Genomic DNA, 11,219 nt, shown 5'->3' on the forward strand with positions numbered 1-11,219 from the left:
GGAGTGCTGGGAGGGAAGGCAAAGGCAGATGGCCAGAGTGTGTTTGTCTGTGAAAGCGGTGTCAAGGGAAGGTGAAGACCAGCAACAGCTCTAAGGCCTTAGATGTAGCGTGTGCCAGAAATCGCTTGGGTATTTGCTCTTTGGATAGTGGTCTGTGCCGGCAGTGATAGTGAGATTCAACCTGAGAATGTGTTTTGGGAGTGCTGGGAGGCAAAGCCAGGGTAGATGGGGAGAGTGTGTTTGGCTGTGAAAGCGGTGTCAAGGGAAGGTGAGGACCAGCCACAGCTCTAAGCCCTTAGGCCTATCGTAGGGGAGAAATGGCTTGGACGTTTGCACTTTGGGAGGTGGTGTGTGCCGGGAGTGAGAGTGATAGTGAGACTGAGAATGTGTGTTGGGAGTGCTGGGAGGCAAGGGCAGCGCAGATGGGCAGAGTGCGTTTGGCTGTGAAAGCGGTGTCAAGGGAAGGTGAGGACCAGTCACAGCTCTAAGCCCTTAGGCCTATCGTATGGGAGAAATGGCTTGGACGTTTGCACTTTGGGAGGTGGTCTGTGCCGGGAGTGAGAGTGAGATTCAACCTGAGAATGTGTGTTGGGAGTGCTGGGAGGCAAGGCAAAGGCGGATGGCCAGAGTGTGTTTGGCTGTGAAAGCGGGTGTCAAGGGAAGGTGAGGACCAGCAACAGCTCTAAGCCCTTAGATGTAGCATGCGGCAGAAAATGCTTGGACGTTTGCACTTTGGGAGGTGTTGTGTGCCGGGAGTGAGAGTGAGATTGAGCCTGAGAATGTGTGTTGGGAGTGCTGGGAGGCAAAGCCAGGGTAGATGGCCAGAGTGTGCTTGGCTGTGAAAGCGGTGTCAAGGGAAGGTGAGGACCAGCAACAGCTCTAAGCTCTTAGATGTAGCGTGTGTCAGAAATCGCTTGGGTGTTTGCACTTTGGGAGGTGGTCTGTGCCGGGAGTGAGAGTGAGAGTGAGACTCAGAATGTGTGTTGGGAGTGCTGTGAGGCAAGGGCAGCGCAGATGGCCAGAGTGTGTTTGTCTGTGAAAGCAGTGTCAAGGGAAGGTGAGGACCAGCAACAGCTCTAAGCCCTTAGATGTAGCGTGTGTCAGAAATCGCTTGGGTATTTTCACTTTGGGAGGTGGTCTGTGCCGTGAGTGAGAGTGAGATTGAGCCTGACAATGTGTGTTGGGAGTGCTGGGAGGCAAAGCCAGGTTAGATGGGCAGAGTGTGTTTGGCTGTGAAAGCGTTGTCAAGGGAAGGTGAAGACCAGCAACAGCTCTAAGCCCTTAGATGGAGCGTGTGTCAGAAATCGCTTGGGTGTTGGCATTTTGGGAGGTGGTCTGTGCCGGTAGTGAGAGTGTGTTGGGAGTGCTGGGAGGGAAGGCAAAGGCAGATGGCCAGAGTGTGTTTGTCTGTGAAAGCGGTGTCAAGGGAAGGTGAGGAGCAGCAACAGCTCTAAGGCCTTAGATGTAGCGTGTGCCAGAAATCGCTTGGGTATTTGCTCTTTGGATAGTGGTCTGTGCCGGCAGTGATAGTGAGATTCAACCTGAGAATGTGTTTTGGGAGTGCTGGGAGGCAAAGCCAGGGTAGATGGGGAGAGTGTGTTTGGCTGTGAAAGCGGTGTCAAGGGAAGGTGAGGACCAGCCACAGCTCTAAGCCCTTAGGCCTATCGTAGGGGAGAAATGGCTTGGACGTTTGCACTTTGGGAGGTGGTGTGTGCCGGGAGTGAGAGTGATAGTGAGACTGAGAATGTGTGTTGGGAGTGCTGGGAGGCAAGGGCAGCGCAGATGGGCAGAGTGCGTTTGGCTGTGAAAGCGGTGTCAAGGGAAGGTGAGGACCAGCCACAGCTCTAAGCCCGTAGATGTAGCGTGTGTCAGAAATGGCTTGGGTATTTTCACTTTGGGAGGTGGTCTGTGCCGTGAGTGAGAGTGAGATTGAGCCTGACAATGTGTGTTGGGAGTGCTGGGAGGCAAAGCCAGGTTAGATGGGCAGAGTGTGTTTGGCTGTGAAAGCGTTGTCAAGGGAAGGTGAAGACCAGCAACAGCTCTAAGCCCTTAGATGGAGCGTGTGTCAGAAATCGCTTGGGTGTTGGCATTTTGGGAGGTGGTCTGTGCCGGTAGTGAGAGTGTGTTGGGAGTGCTGGGAGGGAAGGCAAAGGCAGATGGCCAGAGTGTGTTTGTCTGTGAAAGCGGTGTCAAGGGAAGGTGAAGACCAGCAACAGCTCTAAGGCCTTAGATGTAGCGTGTGCCAGAAATCGCTTGGGTATTTGCTCTTTGGATAGTGGTCTGTGCCGGCAGTGATAGTGAGATTCAACCTGAGAATGTGTTTTGGGAGTGCTGGGAGGCAAAGCCAGGGTAGATGGGGAGAGTGTGTTTGGCTGTGAAAGCGGTGTCAAGGGAAGGTGAGGAGCAGCAACAGCTCTAAGCCCTTAGGCCTATCGTAGGGGAGAAATGGCTTGGACGTTTGCACTTTGGGAGGTGGTGTGTGCCGGGAGTGAGAGTGATAGTGAGACTGAGAATGTGTGTTGGGAGTGCTGGGAGGCAAGGGCAGCGCAGATGGGCAGAGTGCGTTTGGCTGTGAAAGCGGTGTCAAGGGAAGGTGAGGACCAGTCACAGCTCTAAGCCCTTAGGCCTATCGTATGGGAGAAATGGCTTGGACGTTTGCACTTTGGGAGGTGGTCTGTGCCGGGAGTGAGAGTGAGATTCAACCTGAGAATGTGTGTTGGGAGTGCTGGGAGGCAAGGCAAAGGCGGATGGCCAGAGTGTGTTTGGCTGTGAAAGCGGTGTCAAGGGAAGGTGAGGACCAGCAACAGCTCTAAGCCCTTAGATTTAGCGTTTGTCAGATATCCCTTGGGGGTTTGCACTTTGGGAGGTGGTCTGTGCTGGGAGTGAGAGTGTTTTGGGAGTGCTGGGAGGCAAGGCAAAGGCGGATGGCCAGAGTGTGTTTGGCTGTGAAAGCGGTGTCAAGGGAAGGTGAGGACCAGCAACAGCTCTAAGCCCTTAGATGTAGCATGCGGCAGAAAATGCTTGGACGTTTGCACTTTGGGAGGTGTTGTGTGCCGGGAGTGAGAGTGAGATTGAGCCTGAGAATGTGTGTTGGGAGTGCTGGGAGGCAAAGCCAGGGTAGATGGCCAGAGTGTGCTTGGCTGTGAAAGCGGTGTCAAGGGAAGGTGAGGACCAGCAACAGCTCTAAGCTCTTAGATGTAGCGTGTGTCAGAAATCGCTTGGGTGTTTGCACTTTGGGAGGTGGTCTGTGCCGGGAGTGAGAGTGAGAGTGAGACTCAGAATGTGTGTTGGGAGTGCTGTGAGGCAAGGGCAGCGCAGATGGCCAGAGTGTGTTTGTCTGTGAAAGCAGTGTCAAGGGAAGGTGAGGACCAGCAACAGCTCTAAGCCCTTAGGCCTATCGTAGGGTAGAAATGGCTTGGACGTTTGCACTTTGGGAGGTGGTGTGTGCCGGGAGTGAGAGTGATAGTGAGACTGAGAATGTGTGTTGGGAGTGCTGGGAGGCAAGGGCAGCGCAGATGGGCAGAGTGCGTTTGGCTGTGAAAGCGGTGTCAAGGGAAGGTGAGGACCAGCCACAGCTCTAAGCCCGTAGATGTAGCGTGTGTCAGAAATGGCTTGGGTATTTTCACTTTGGGAGGTGGTCTGTGCTGGGAGTCAGAGTGAGAGCGTGAGCGTGCCTGAGAATGTGTGTTGGGAGTGCTGGGAGGCAAGGGCAGTGCAGATGGGCAGAGTGCGTTTGGCTGTGAAAGCGGTGTCAAGGGAAGGTGAGGACCAGCAACAGCTCTAAGCCCTTAGATGTAGCGTGTGTCAGAAATCGGTTTGGTGGTGGCATTTTGGGAGGTGGTCTGTGCCGGTAGTGAGAGTGTGTTGGGAGTGCTGGGAGGGAAGGCAAAGGCAGATGGCCAGAGTGTGTTTGTCTGTGAAAGCGGTGTCAAGGGAAGGTGAGGAGCAGCAACAGCTCTAAGGCCTTAGATGTAGCGTGTGCCAGAAATGGCTTGGGTATTTGCTCTTTGGGAAGTGGTCTGTGCCGGCAGTGATAGTGAGATTCAACCTGAGAATGTGTTTGGGAGTGCTGGGAGGCAAAACCAGCGTAGATGGGCAGAGTGTGTTTGGCTGTGAAAGCGGTGTCAAGGGAAGGTGAGGACCAGCCACAGCTCTAAGCCCTTAGATGTAGCGTATGTCAGAAATCGGTTGGGTGTTTTGACTTTGGGAGGTGGTCTGTGCTGGGAGTGAGAGTGAGAGCGTGAGTGTGCTTGAGAACGTGTGTTGGGAGTGCTGGGAGGCAAGGGCAGCGCAGATGGGGAGAGTGCGTTTGGCTGTGAAAGCGGTGTCAAGGGAAGGTGAGGACCAGCAACAGCTCTAAGCACTTAGGCCTATCGTGTGGGAGAAATGGCTTGGAGGTTTGCACTTTGGGAGGTGGTCTGTGCCGGGAGTGAGAGTGAGAGTGAGCCTGAGAATGTGTGTTGGGAGTGCTGGCAGTTGAGGCAAAGGCAGATGGGCAGAGTGCGTTTGGCTGTGAAAGCGGTGTCAAGGGAAGGTGAGGGCCAGCAACAGCTCTAAGCCCTTAGATGTAGCATGCGGCAGAAAATGCTTGGACGTTTGCACTTTGGGAGGTGTTGTGTGCCGGGAGTGAGAGTGAGATTGAGCCTGAGAATGTGTTTTGGGAGTGCTGGGAGGCAAAACCAGCGTAGATGGCCAGAGTGCGTTTGGCTGTGAAAGCGGTGTCAAGGGAAGGTGAGGACCAGCAACAGCTCTAAGCCCTTAGATGTAGCGTGTGTCAGAAATCGGTTTGGTGGTGGCATTTTGGGAGGTGGTCTGTGCCGGTAGTGAGAGTGTGTTGGGAGTGCTGGGAGGGAAGGCAAAGGCAGATGGCCAGAGTGTGTTTGTCTGTGAAAGCGGTGTCAAGGGAAGGTGAAGACCAGCAACAGCTCTAAGGCCTTAGATGTAGCGTGTGCCAGAAATCGCTTGGGTATTTGCTCTTTGGATAGTGGTCTGTGCCGGCAGTGATAGTGAGATTCAACCTGAGAATGTGTTTTGGGAGTGCTGGGAGGCAAAGCCAGGGTAGATGGGGAGAGTGTGTTTGGCTGTGAAAGCGGTGTCAAGGGAAGGTGAGGACCAGCCACAGCTCTAAGCCCTTAGGCCTATCGTAGGGGAGAAATGGCTTGGACGTTTGCACTTTGGGAGGTGGTGTGTGCCGGGAGTGAGAGTGATAGTGAGACTGAGAATGTGTGTTGGGAGTGCTGGGAGGCAAGGGCAGCGCAGATGGGCAGAGTGCGTTTGGCTGTGAAAGCGGTGTCAAGGGAAGGTGAGGACCAGTCACAGCTCTAAGCCCTTAGGCCTATCGTATGGGAGAAATGGCTTGGACGTTTGCACTTTGGGAGGTGGTCTGTGCCGGGAGTGAGAGTGAGATTCAACCTGAGAATGTGTGTTGGGAGTGCTGGGAGGCAAGGCAAAGGCGGATGGCCAGAGTGTGTTTGGCTGTGAAAGCGGTGTCAAGGGAAGGTGAGGACCAGCAACAGCTCTAAGCCCTTAGATTTAGCGTTTGTCAGATATCCCTTGGGGGTTTGCACTTTGGGAGGTGGTCTGTGCTGGGAGTGAGAGTGTTTTGGGAGTGCTGGGAGGCAAGGCAAAGGCGGATGGCCAGAGTGTGTTTGGCTGTGAAAGCGGTGTCAAGGGAAGGTGAGGACCAGCAACAGCTCTAAGCCCTTAGATGTAGCATGCGGCAGAAAATGCTTGGACGTTTGCACTTTGGGAGGTGTTGTGTGCCGGGAGTGAGAGTGAGATTGAGCCTGAGAATGTGTGTTGGGAGTGCTGGGAGGCAAAGCCAGGGTAGATGGCCAGAGTGTGCTTGGCTGTGAAAGCGGTGTCAAGGGAAGGTGAGGACCAGCAACAGCTCTAAGCTCTTAGATGTAGCGTGTGTAAGAAATCGCTTGGGTGTTTGCACTTTGGGAGGTGGTCTGTGCCGGGAGTGAGAGTGAGAGTGAGACTCAGAATGTGTGTTGGGAGTGCTGTGAGGCAAGGGCAGCGCAGATGGCCAGAGTGTGTTTGTCTGTGAAAGCAGTGTCAAGGGAAGGTGAGGACCAGCAACAGCTCTAAGCCCTTAGGCCTATCGTAGGGGAGAAATGGCTTGGACGTTTGCACTTTGGGAGGTGGTGTGTGCCGGGAGTGAGAGTGATAGTGAGACTGAGAATGTGTGTTGGGAGTGCTGGGAGGCAAGGGCAGCGCAGATGGGCAGAGTGCGTTTGGCTGTGAAAGCGGTGTCAAGGGAAGGTGAGGACCAGCAACAGCTCTAAGCCCTTAGATGTAGCGTGTGTCAGAAATCGCTTGGGTATTTTCACTTTGGGAGGTGGTCTGTGCCGTGAGTGAGAGTGAGATTGAGCCTGACAATGTGTGTTGGGAGTGCTGGGAGGCAAAGCCAGGTTAGATGGGCAGAGTGTGTTTGGCTGTGAAAGCGGTGTCAAGGGAAGGTGAGGACCAGCAACAGCTCTAAGCCCTTAGATGGAGCGTGTGTCAGAAATCGCTTGGGTGTTGGCATTTTGGGAGGTGGTCTGTGCCGGTAGTGAGAGTGTGTTGGGAGTGCTGGGAGGGAAGGCAAAGGCAGATGGCCAGAGTGTGTTTGTCTGTGAAAGCGGTGTCAAGGGAAGGTGAAGACCAGCAACAGCTCTAAGGCCTTAGATGTAGCGTGTGCCAGAAATCGCTTGGGTATTTGCTCTTTGGATAGTGGTCTGTGCCGGCAGTGATAGTGAGATTCAACCTGAGAATGTGTTTTGGGAGTGCTGGGAGGCAAAGCCAGGGTAGATGGGGAGAGTGTGTTTGGCTGTGAAAGCGGTGTCAAGGGAAGGTGAGGACCAGCCACAGCTCTAAGCCCTTAGGCCTATCGTAGGGGAGAAATGGCTTGGACGTTTGCACTTTGGGAGGTGGTGTGTGCCGGGAGTGAGAGTGATAGTGAGACTGAGAATGTGTGTTGGGAGTGCTGGGAGGCAAGGGCAGCGCAGATGGGCAGAGTGCGTTTGGCTGTGAAAGCGGTGTCAAGGGAAGGTGAGGACCAGCCACAGCTCTAAGCCCGTAGATGTAGCGTGTGTCAGAAATGGCTTGGGTATTTTCACTTTGGGAGGTGGTCTGTGCCGTGAGTGAGAGTGAGATTGAGCCTGACAATGTGTGTTGGGAGTGCTGGGAGGCAAAGCCAGGTTAGATGGGCAGAGTGTGTTTGGCTGTGAAAGCGTTGTCAAGGGAAGGTGAAGACCAGCAACAGCTCTAAGCCCTTAGATGGAGCGTGTGTCAGAAATCGCTTGGGTGTTGGCATTTTGGGAGGTGGTCTGTGCCGGTAGTGAGAGTGTGTTGGGAGTGCTGGGAGGGAAGGCAAAGGCAGATGGCCAGAGTGTGTTTGTCTGTGAAAGCGGTGTCAAGGGAAGGTGAAGACCAGCAACAGCTCTAAGGCCTTAGATGTAGCGTGTGCCAGAAATCGCTTGGGTATTTGCTCTTTGGATAGTGGTCTGTGCCGGCAGTGATAGTGAGATTCAACCTGAGAATGTGTTTTGGGAGTGCTGGGAGGCAAAGCCAGGGTAGATGGGGAGAGTGTGTTTGGCTGTGAAAGCGGTGTCAAGGGAAGGTGAGGACCAGCCACAGCTCTAAGCCCTTAGGCCTATCGTAGGGGAGAAATGGCTTGGACGTTTGCACTTTGGGAGGTGGTGTGTGCCGGGAGTGAGAGTGATAGTGAGACTGAGAATGTGTGTTGGGAGTGCTGGGAGGCAAGGGCAGCGCAGATGGGCAGAGTGCGTTTGGCTGTGAAAGCGGTGTCAAGGGAAGGTGAGGACCAGTCACAGCTCTAAGCCCTTAGGCCTATCGTATGGGAGAAATGGCTTGGACGTTTGCACTTTGGGAGGTGGTCTGTGCCGGGAGTGAGAGTGAGATTCAACCTGAGAATGTGTGTTGGGAGTGCTGGGAGGCAAGGCAAAGGCGGATGGCCAGAGTGTGTTTGGCTGTGAAAGCGGTGTCAAGGGAAGGTGAGGACCAGCAACAGCTCTAAGCCCTTAGATGTAGCATGCGGCAGAAAATGCTTGGACGTTTGCACTTTGGGAGGTGTTGTGTGCCGGGAGTGAGAGTGAGATTGAGCCTGAGAATGTGTGTTGGGAGTGCTGGGAGGCAAAGCCAGGGTAGATGGCCAGAGTGTGCTTGGCTGTGAAAGCGGTGTCAAGGGAAGGTGAGGACCAGCAACAGCTCTAAGCTCTTAGATGTAGCGTGTGTCAGAAATCGCTTGGGTGTTTGCACTTTGGGAGGTGGTCTGTGCCGGGAGTGAGAGTGAGAGTGAGACTCAGAATGTGTGTTGGGAGTGCTGTGAGGCAAGGGCAGCGCAGATGGCCAGAGTGTGTTTGTCTGTGAAAGCAGTGTCAAGGGAAGGTGAGGACCAGCAACAGCTCTAAGCCCTTAGATGTAGCGTGTGTCAGAAATCGCTTGGGTATTTTCACTTTGGGAGGTGGTCTGTGCCGTGAGTGAGAGTGAGATTGAGCCTGACAATGTGTGTTGGGAGTGCTGGGAGGCAAAGCCAGGTTAGATGGGCAGAGTGTGTTTGGCTGTGAAAGCGTTGTCAAGGGAAGGTGAAGACCAGCAACAGCTCTAAGCCCTTAGATGGAGCGTGTGTCAGAAATCGCTTGGGTGTTGGCATTTTGGGAGGTGGTCTGTGCCGGTAGTGAGAGTGTGTTGGGAGTGCTGGGAGGGAAGGCAAAGGCAGATGGCCAGAGTGTGTTTGTCTGTGAAAGCGGTGTCAAGGGAAGGTGAGGAGCAGCAACAGCTCTAAGGCCTTAGATGTAGCGTGTGCCAGAAATCGCTTGGGTATTTGCTCTTTGGATAGTGGTCTGTGCCGGCAGTGATAGTGAGATTCAACCTGAGAATGTGTTTTGGGAGTGCTGGGAGGCAAAGCCAGGGTAGATGGGGAGAGTGTGTTTGGCTGTGAAAGCGGTGTCAAGGGAAGGTGAGGACCAGCCACAGCTCTAAGCCCTTAGGCCTATCGTAGGGGAGAAATGGCTTGGACGTTTGCACTTTGGGAGGTGGTGTGTGCCGGGAGTGAGAGTGATAGTGAGACTGAGAATGTGTGTTGGGAGTGCTGGGAGGCAAGGGCAGCGCAGATGGGCAGAGTGCGTTTGGCTGTGAAAGCGGTGTCAAGGGAAGGTGAGGACCAGCCACAGCTCTAAGCCCGTAGATGTAGCGTGTGTCAGAAATGGCTTGGGTATTTTCACTTTGGGAGGTGGTCTGTGCCGTGAGTGAGAGTGAGATTGAGCCTGACAATGTGTGTTGGGAGTGCTGGGAGGCAAAGCCAGGTTAGATGGGCAGAGTGTGTTTGGCTGTGAAAGCGTTGTCAAGGGAAGGTGAAGACCAGCAACAGCTCTAAGCCCTTAGATGGAGCGTGTGTCAGAAATCGCTTGGGTGTTGGCATTTTGGGAGGTGGTCTGTGCCGGTAGTGAGAGTGTGTTGGGAGTGCTGGGAGGGAAGGCAAAGGCAGATGGCCAGAGTGTGTTTGTCTGTGAAAGCGGTGTCAAGGGAAGGTGAAGACCAGCAACAGCTCTAAGGCCTTAGATGTAGCGTGTGCCAGAAATCGCTTGGGTATTTGCTCTTTGGATAGTGGTCTGTGCCGGCAGTGATAGTGAGATTCAACCTGAGAATGTGTTTTGGGAGTGCTGGGAGGCAAAGCCAGGGTAGATGGGGAGAGTGTGTTTGGCTGTGAAAGCGGTGTCAAGGGAAGGTGAGGACCAGCCACAGCTCTAAGCCCTTAGGCCTATCGTAGGGGAGAAATGGCTTGGACGTTTGCACTTTGGGAGGTGGTGTGTGCCGGGAGTGAGAGTGATAGTGAGACTGAGAATGTGTGTTGGGAGTGCTGGGAGGCAAGGCAAAGGCGGATGGCCAGAGTGTGTTTGGCTGTGAAAGCGGTGTCAAGGGAAGGTGAGGACCAGCAACAGCTCTAAGCCCTTAGATTTAGCGTTTGTCAGATATCCCTTGGGGGTTTGCACTTTGGGAGGTGGTCTGTGCTGGGAGTGAGAGTGTTTTGGGAGTGCTGGGAGGCAAGGCAAAGGCGGATGGCCAGAGTGTGTTTGGCTGTGAAAGCGGTGTCAAGGGAAGGTGAGGACCAGCAACAGCTCTAAGCCCTTAGATGTAGCATGCGGCAGAAAATGCTTGGACGTTTGCACTTTGGGAGGTGTTGTGTGCCGGGAGTGAGAGTGAGATTGAGCCTGAGAATGTGTGTTGGGAGTGCTGGGAGGCAAAGCCAGGGTAGATGGCCAGAGTGTGCTTGGCTGTGAAAGCGGTGTCAAGGGAAGGTGAGGACCAGCAACAGCTCTAAGCTCTTAGATGTAGCGTGTGTAAGAAATCGCTTGGGTGTTTGCACTTTGGGAGGTGGTCTGTGCCGGGAGTGAGAGTGAGAGTGAGCCTGAGAATGTGTGTTGGGAGTGCTGTGAGGCAAGGGCAGCGCAGATGGCCAGAGTGTGTTTGTCTGTGAAAGCAGTGTCAAGGGAAGGTGAGGACCAGCAACAGCTCTAAGCCCTTAGGCCTATCGTAGGGGAGAAATGGCTTGGACGTTTGCACTTTGGGAGGTGGTGTGTGCCGGGAGTGAGAGTGATAGTGAGACTGAGAATGTGTGTTGGGAGTGCTGGGAGGCAAGGGCAGCGCAGATGGGCAGAGTGCGTTTGGCTGTGAAAGCGGTGTCAAGGGAAGGTGAGGACCAGCCACAGCTCTAAGCCCGTAGATGTAGCGTGTGTCAGAAATGGCTTGGGTATTTTCACTTTGGGAGGTGGTCTGTGCTGGGAGTCAGAGTGAGAGCGTGAGCGTGCCTGAGAATGTGTGTTGGGAGTGCTGGGAGGCAAGGGCAGTGCAGATGGGCAGAGTGCGTTTGGCTGTGAAAGCGGTGTCAAGGGAAGGTGAGGACCAGCAACAGCTCTAAGCCCTTAGATATAGCGTGTGTCAGAAATCGGTTTGGTGGTGGCATTTTGGGAGGTGGTCTGTGCCGGTAGTGAGAGTGTGTTGGGAGTGCTGGGAGGGAAGGCAAAGGCAGATGGCCAGAGTGTGTTTGTCTGTGAAAGCGGTGTCAAGGGAAGGTGAGGAGCAGCAACAGCTCTAAGGCCTTAGATGTAGCGTGTGCCAGAAATGGCTTGGGTATTTGCTCTTTGGGAAGTGGTCTGTGCCGGCAGTGATAGTGAGATTCAACCTGAGAATGTGTTTGGGAGTGCTGGGAGGCA

The sequence above is a fragment of the Pelecanus crispus genome, chromosome 30 (genome assembly GCF_030463565.1).
Source record: "Pelecanus crispus isolate bPelCri1 chromosome 30, bPelCri1.pri, whole genome shotgun sequence".
Classification (NCBI taxonomy): Eukaryota; Metazoa; Chordata; class Aves; order Pelecaniformes; family Pelecanidae; genus Pelecanus; species Pelecanus crispus.